The sequence below is a fragment of the Balaenoptera musculus genome, chromosome 6 (genome assembly GCF_009873245.2).
Source record: "Balaenoptera musculus isolate JJ_BM4_2016_0621 chromosome 6, mBalMus1.pri.v3, whole genome shotgun sequence".
NCBI lineage: Eukaryota > Metazoa > Chordata > Mammalia > Artiodactyla > Balaenopteridae > Balaenoptera > Balaenoptera musculus.
Window position 1 is genome coordinate 12,448,907 of NC_045790.1, and position 7,747 is coordinate 12,456,653.

Sequence of the window (7,747 nt, forward strand, 5' to 3'; positions counted from 1 at the left end):
AGACAAGATGAATCCTGAGGTTATACAACACTGGGGCCCACAGCTACCCTTTGGAGCTCTCCTGACCCAGAGACTCCCTGCCGTGCTACTGAGTGACATCTCCCAGACACCTAAGCCCCCTCTGGTTCCCTTCTCCCCTGTGAGTTCTCTTGCCTTCCTCCCCTCTGGATGGTGTCCCCCGGCTCTGGAAGGTCTCCTGCTGTGAGGGGCACCCCCCTGCCTATCCAAGCACAGCCCAAAGCAAGCTCATTGGGTGCTACTGTCCCCTTGCGGTCATATCTTTTTCTTGCTCAGCCCCCACATCCCTCAACAGGCAACCAGAGGGACAAGACAGATGAGAAGCCAACAGGGGTATCACTCAGTCTGTAGAATAAATAGGAAGCAAGGAAGGGTGTTCAGGAGGCTGAGGGCAGCCATCCGGATAAAGGTCATGATCCCATGTCCCGTTTCCAGACCTGAGCAGTTTTCAGACCTGGAACCCACTGAATGAAGTAGAGGAAGGGAACTCAGAAGAATGGGCCCTACAACACCGTGGCAAGTCTGTAATCATTGCCAATGTCCTTCTCAAAAGGGATCTAGGGCCATTTATTTCAGTAGTTGTTCCCTGGGGAAAGGTGAAAACTCAGACATTAGGGAGGACTGTTGGACACATATTCCAAGTTGACATTGATACCTGGGCACCCAAAGTGTCATCATGCCCCCACCCTGTTAGAGAGGGGGCATAAGGGAGCCTGGTAATGTACGGAGCTCTGTCCTGGGTCGTTGGACCCACTGGAGTGGGAATGAAGAGTGAAGATCTCTGTTACATGCTAACACACACCAGACAGCATCTACCAGGAAAGAGGTACTTAACAACTAAGCAAACATAATGACTCAGTCAGCTGTCATCAGCCAACCTCTGACACTACAATGCTGAGACAAGGAGCACACGAACAGCACAGCCATGGTGGCAGAAATGCAGGGGCCCAACCACATGAGGGTCCACTCTCAAAGATTGACCACTGCCACTGCCCAATGTCCAGCCTGCCAGCAATAGACCAATGCTGAGCCTCTGGAGAGACACCTACCACTTGGTGTAAAGTGACCTGTGATTCATCTTGACTAAGATGGACACATAATTGGGATGTGGGTTTGCCTTTCCTGCTTGTAGTGCTGAAGCCAACACAGCTCTGTTTACACAGTATTGCTCCACCAACATGGGATCCTGCAAAACATCCCATCAGACCAGGGGACCCACTTTCTAACGAGGGAGGGGGCGCAGTGGGCACATGAGCAGGGGACCCATTGGCCCAATCATATATTCCACCACCCAGAAACTGCTGCCCTGATAGAATAATTGATGTGCCAGCTTCCAGATGATATCTTATGAAGATGGGGTACCATTTTCCAGGATTTAGCATACTCCCTTAAAGGATGCTATTATGTGGTACTGTGTTTCCAGTAGACAGAACACAGAAGGCTGAGAAACATGGTAGGGAAGTAGAAGTAGCCCCGTTTTCTTCATTCTCGGTGACCCACTTAGGGAACTTAGGCTTCTTTTCCTTGACACTGTAAGTGCCTAGAGGTCCTGGTTTCCAGAAGGGGAATACTTTCACCACAGAACTTTAAACTTTAAGCTGTGGCTATTGCTTGGCCATTTGGGGCTCCTTGTGCTAAGAGACCAGTAGCCGAATAAAGGGGTCACCATCCTGCCTGCGGTAATTGACCCTGATCACTGGGAGAAGGGGGGCTGCTGTTACACAAGGGGAGCAGGGAGGGATGTGTTTGGCTCACAAGTGATCCAATGGGGGACTCTCTTGGTACCCAGTTCTGATGGCAAACGGAAACATCCAACAGCCATAGCCTGAGAAGGGTACGGTCACTTGAGACTCAGACTTCTCATGGTTGAGGTTCTAAGTCACCCTGACCAGCAGAAGTGCTACTTGAGAGCAAGGGGAACCTAGAATTGGGTAGTAGAGGAAGATGATGAGTATCAGCTGCGGCTGTGGGTCCAGCTTCAGCTTGTTTGACTGAATCCCCTCTGAACTTCCCAGATGGGGGTGAACTTACTCTCTGAAGGAGGCGATTGAGTAGCACCAGGGGTAGACCGCAGTGGCCACTGTGGTGAGCTACCCAGACCCTGCTTTAGGCCCTAGCACACCCTAGCTACTGGGCATGTTGGCTGGTGAAGATCCACAGCTACATCCCTGGGAGGGAATTGACCTTTATGGAAGAAAGCTTCCTCTCCCAAGGTCATACCACCTTCCCACGGTCAGCATATATCCCTTGACCAGATGATGCTGGAGTAAAAAGGCACAGGTTCCTTGCCTTGATCTGGGATATCTCTGAAGGGCCATCCCAGCTTCAAAGTTCCCTGTGGCTCATCAAGGTTAACTTCTCCCTCTGCCCAACCTTACTTCTCTCACTCCACCTCATTCACTGTTGACAAGAGCATTCTTCAAGCACTTTCCTACATCCCAGTCTCCATCTCAAAGTTGGTTTCCCAGCACATTATTTTCTCTCTCATTCTTCCAGCCTTCTCTTTTTCCTCTTTCTTTCTCCTCTTTCTTCCCCATTTCTCCTATGTGTAGAGTGACAATATATCCCTGTTTGCTGGAAAGAGTCCTATTTTACTCCTGGTAATCTTGTGACTCATCTGGTCAGTGTCCCCTTTAATTCTCAAAAGGGTCCTATTTAGACTCTATGTTATATGATCAGAATTCACTGAATTCACCTCTTCTTAATCATACACACATTCTTTACACTTATTATATTTTACTAGGTGCTGGGAATACAGACCTGAGTAAGAGATTCCAGTCCTCTGAGCCCAGCCTCCAAATTCCTATTGAAATTGCCAAAAGAATATTGTAATAAAAAGACACATTATAGCTGGAAACCAGAGAAAGGTGCCATTCTCATATAATAAACTTCAAGGAATTTCTCCAGACATATTACAGGTGAGACCAGATTGAGGGAAGGGTCTGCCTCGACAGGTGTTTCCTCTGCATTCCTTTCACTCATTTTCTTCAGATGAAAAATTACCTGGGGACCAGTGGAAGTCACCCCACCAGTGTGCCCTAAATCAGAGCAGCAGGGACTGGAGGTGACATGGGGGACCTCCCAATTCTATCTGTGTCCCAGAGCCATGCACTGGGCATAGCAAGATTCCCAGGGGAGGGGACCTCTTCAGCACTCATAACAGTCATCTGTTTGGGGCTGTATCCTAAACATGGTGTGGGCACCTCAGGAGGGCAGAGGGGCCCCTAAATTAAAGGTCGCTGCCCCAGTTAACATGGTTCGTCATAACAAACATGAAAACAAAACTCTCAGACATAAGAATGAGGCTCTTTAGTACAGTGGCCTCCAGCTATAGCTGCCTTCCTATTCTCCATAGACCACTGGAGCTTAAATTGAGAAAAGTAAAATGTACAATCATTCTAAGAGTTTCTCTTCCTTCTTCACTGAGTCCTGGAGTAGCTGAACAAAGTCCATACAAGACACCATCTCGACTCCTATTATCTGAAAGCATAACAAAAACAGCTGAAATGTATCATTATGACATCTTACAGATGGGAAAACTGAAGCTCAGAAATGTGAAGGGGCTTGCCCAGGATCCTTAAATTGACACCCCTTTGTCAGAAGAGCAATCACTGGCTATGTAAAGTCTTTAGACATTTAAAGAGAATTTGTAGTTAAAGAGAGAGGGAAAGAAGAGAGAGAGAGAAATCTGATGAACCAGTGTACAATCACTGGAAAAATGACACTTTTAAATGACTGTCATCACAATGAGAGTAAAGAATGTACTGGAAGCTAACACTTAATGTCAACATTGTGTGAAATGATTCTAAACAACGCTTGGGTATTATTATCAAACAGAACTGTAATGGAGGCAGTGATATCACTGTAAAAATGATAATATCCACATATCATTTCCAGAAAAATTACTCAAAGAAATACTTTGGTCAACTGGGAAATGTATCTAAATGAAGAGCTGAAGACTGTATCAACTGTTCTCCTTGTGCAGGGGCCATGCTAATTTTCTCTGTATCATTGCAATTTTAGTATATGTGCTGCCAAAGCGAACACTGTACCGACTGTCGTTAAAGCAACTTTTCTGAAAAAAATTATTACAAGCCCATGTCAAAGTTGTATACCAAATTTGCCACAAGGGAAAATGGACAGTGGTGTAATACAGCGATGTCAGTTAATATTATCAGATTCCTCTCAAGACCCACAGCTTCTCAGAAGGTGCTCATGATCTCAGTAAAGGCTATCCAAAAGTTGCTCAAGAATGCTAATTATTTCCCAGAAGGAATTGTAATTACATCACATTCATAAAAGAAGTTCTGTCCCAACCTGATTTGGGAAAATTTTCTTTCTTACCATGTTACAGTGTAACCATCACATTTTTGTGGCTCACTTAAGGGAGAAAACAAAATCTAGACCACGTTGCAAGTTAAACTCAAGAGAGATTATAGAATGGAGGCACGGATTGAGAAAACACAAGAAATGTTTAACAAAGATCTAGAAGAACTAAAGAACAAACAAACAGAGATGAACAACACAATAACTGAAATGAAAAATACACTAGAAGGAATCAATAACAGAATAACTGAGGCAGAAGAACGAATAAGTGAGCTGGAAGACAAAATGGTGGAAATAACTGCCAAGGAGCAGAATAAAGAAAAAAGAATGAAAAGAATTGAAGACAATCTCAGAGACCTCTGGGACAACACTAAATGCACCAAATTTGAATTAGAGGGGTCCCAGAAGAGGAAGAAAAAAAGAAAGGGTCTGAGAAAATATTTGAAGAGATTATAGTCAAAAACTTCTATAACATGGGAAAGGAAATAGTCACCCAAATCCAGGAAGCACAGAGAGTCCCATACAGGATAAACCCTAGGAAAAACACACCAAAACACATATTAATCAAACTAACAAAAATTAAATTCAAAGAAAAAATATTAAAAGCAGCAAGGGAAAAACAAAAAATAGCATACAAAGGAATCCTCATAAGGTTATCAGCTGATTTTTCAGCAGAAACTCTGCAGACAAGAAGGGAGTGGCAGGATATACTTAAAGTGATGAAAGAGAAAAACCTGCAACCAAGATTACTCTACCCAACAAGTATCTCATTCAGATTTGATGGAGAAATCAAAAGCTTTTCAGACAAGCAAAAGCTAAGAGAATTCAGCACCACCAAACCAGCTTTACAACAAATGCTAAAGAAACTTCTCTAGGCGGGAAACACAAGAGAAGAAAAAGATTCACAAAAACAAACCCAAAACAATTAAGAAAATGGTAGTAGGAACATACATATTGATAATAACTTTGAATGTAAATGGATTAAACGCCCCAACCAAAAGATGCAGACTGGCTGAATGGATACAAAAACAAGACCCATATATATGCTGTCTACAAGAGACCCACTTCAGACCTAGGGACACATACAGACTGAAAGTGAAGGGCTGGAAAAAGATATTCCATGCAAATGGGATTCAAAAGAAGCTGGAGTAGCAATAATCATATCAGATAAAATAGACTTTAAAATAAAGACTGTTACAAGAGATAAGGAGGGACACTACATAATGATCAAGGGATCAATCCAAGAAGAAGACATAACAATTATAAATGTTTATGCATGCAACATAGGAGCACCTCGATACATAAGACAAATTGCTAACGACCATGAAAGGAGATATCAACAGTAACACAATAATAGTAGGGGACTTTAACACCCCACTTGCACAATGGACAGATCATCCAAACAGAAAATAAATAAGGAAACACAAGCTTTAAATGACACAATAGACCAGATAGATTTAATTGATATTTATAGAACATTCCACCCAAAAGTGGCAGAATATATTTTCTTCTCAAGTGCACATGGAACAATCTCCAGGATAGATCACATCTTGGGTCACAAATCAAGCCTCGGAAAATTTAAGAAAATTGAAGTCGTATCAAACATCTTTTCTGACCACAACGCTATGAGATTGGAAATCAATTACAGGAAAAAAACTGTAAAAAACACAAATACATCGAGGCTAAACAGTGTGCTACTAAATAACCAAGAGATCACTGAAGAAATCAAAGAAGAAATAAAAAAATACATTGAAACAAATGACAATGAAAACACGACAACCCAAAACCTATGGGATGCAACAAAAACAGTTCTAAGAGGGAAGTTTATAGCAATTCAATCTCACCTCATGAAACAAGAAAAATCTCAAATAAACAATCTAACCCTACACTTAAAACAACTAGAGAAAGAAGAACAAAGAAAACCCAAAGTCAGTAGAAGGAAAGAAATCATAAAGATCAGAGCAGATATAAATGAAATAGAAATGAAGAAAACAATAGCAAAGATCAATAAAACTAAAAGCTGGTTCTTTGAGAAGATGAACAAAATTGATAAACCCTTAGCCAGACTCATCAAGAAAAAAAGGGAGAGGACGCACATCAATAAAATTAGAAATGAAAAAGGAGAAATCACAACTGACACCACAGAAATACAAATGATTATGAGACTACTACAAACAACTATATGCCAATAAAATGGACAACCATGAAGAAATGGACAAATTCTTGGAAAGGTACAATTTTCCAAGACTGAACCAGGAAGAATTAGAAAATATAAACAGACCTATCACAAGTAATGAAATTGAAACTATAATTAAAAATCTTCCAACAAACAGAAGTCCAGGACCAGATGGCTTCACAGGTGAATTCTATCAAACATTTAGAGAATAGCTAACCTCGATCCTTCTCAAACTCTTCAAAAAAATTGCAGAGGGAGAAACACTCCCAAATTCATTCTATGAAGTGACCATCACCCTGATACCAAAACCAGAAAAAGATATCACAAAAAAAGAAAATTATAGACCAATATCACTGATGAACACAGATGCAAAAATCCTCAACAAAATACTAGCAAACAGAATCCAACAACACATTAAAAGGATCATACACCATGATCAAGTAGGATTTATCCCAGGGATGCAAGGATTCTTCAATATATGCAAATCAATCAATGTGATACACCACATTAACCAATTAAGGAATAAAAACGATATGACCATCTCAATAGATGCAGAAAAAGCTTTTGACAAAATTCAACACCGATTTATGATAAAAACTCTCCAGAAAATGGGCATAGAGGAACCTTCCTCAACATAATAAAAGCCATATATGACAAACCCACAGCAAGCATCATACTCAATGGTGAAAAACTGAAAGCATTTCCTCTAAGATCAGGAGCAAGACAAGGATGTCCACTCTCACCACTCTTATTCAACATAGTTTTGGAAATCCTAGCCACAGCAATCAGAGAAGAAAAAGAAATAAAAGGAATACAAATTGGAAAGAAGAAGTAAAACTGTCACTGTTTGCAGATGACATGATACTATACATAGAAAATCCTAAAGATGCCAGAAAACTACTAGAACTAATCAATGAATTTGGTAAGGTTGCAGGATACAAAATTAATGCACAGAAGTCTCTGGCATTCGTATACACCAACAACAAAATATCAGAAAGAGAAATTAAGGAAACAACCCCATTTACCATTGCAACAAAAAGAATAAGATACCTAGGAATAAACCTGCCTAAGGAGGCAGAAGACTTGTACTCAGAAAACTATGAAACACTGATGAAAGAAATCAAAGATGACATAAACAGATGGAGAAATATATCATGTTCTTGGATTGGAAGAATCAATATTGTGAAAATGACTATACTACCCAAAGCAATCTACAGATTCAATGCA

The 7,747-nt window shown here is 41.1% G+C and overlaps 1 non-coding gene across 1 annotated transcript; it reads right to left on the bottom strand.

The window, feature by feature from the left end:
• Positions 1 to 3,958: 3,958 nt before the first annotated feature.
• LOC118897646 lies at positions 3,959 to 4,065 on the bottom strand. Its single transcript, XR_005020529.1, has one exon. It is a non-coding gene; the product is annotated as a U6 spliceosomal RNA (small nuclear RNA).
• Positions 4,066 to 7,747: the final 3,682 nt, after the last annotated feature.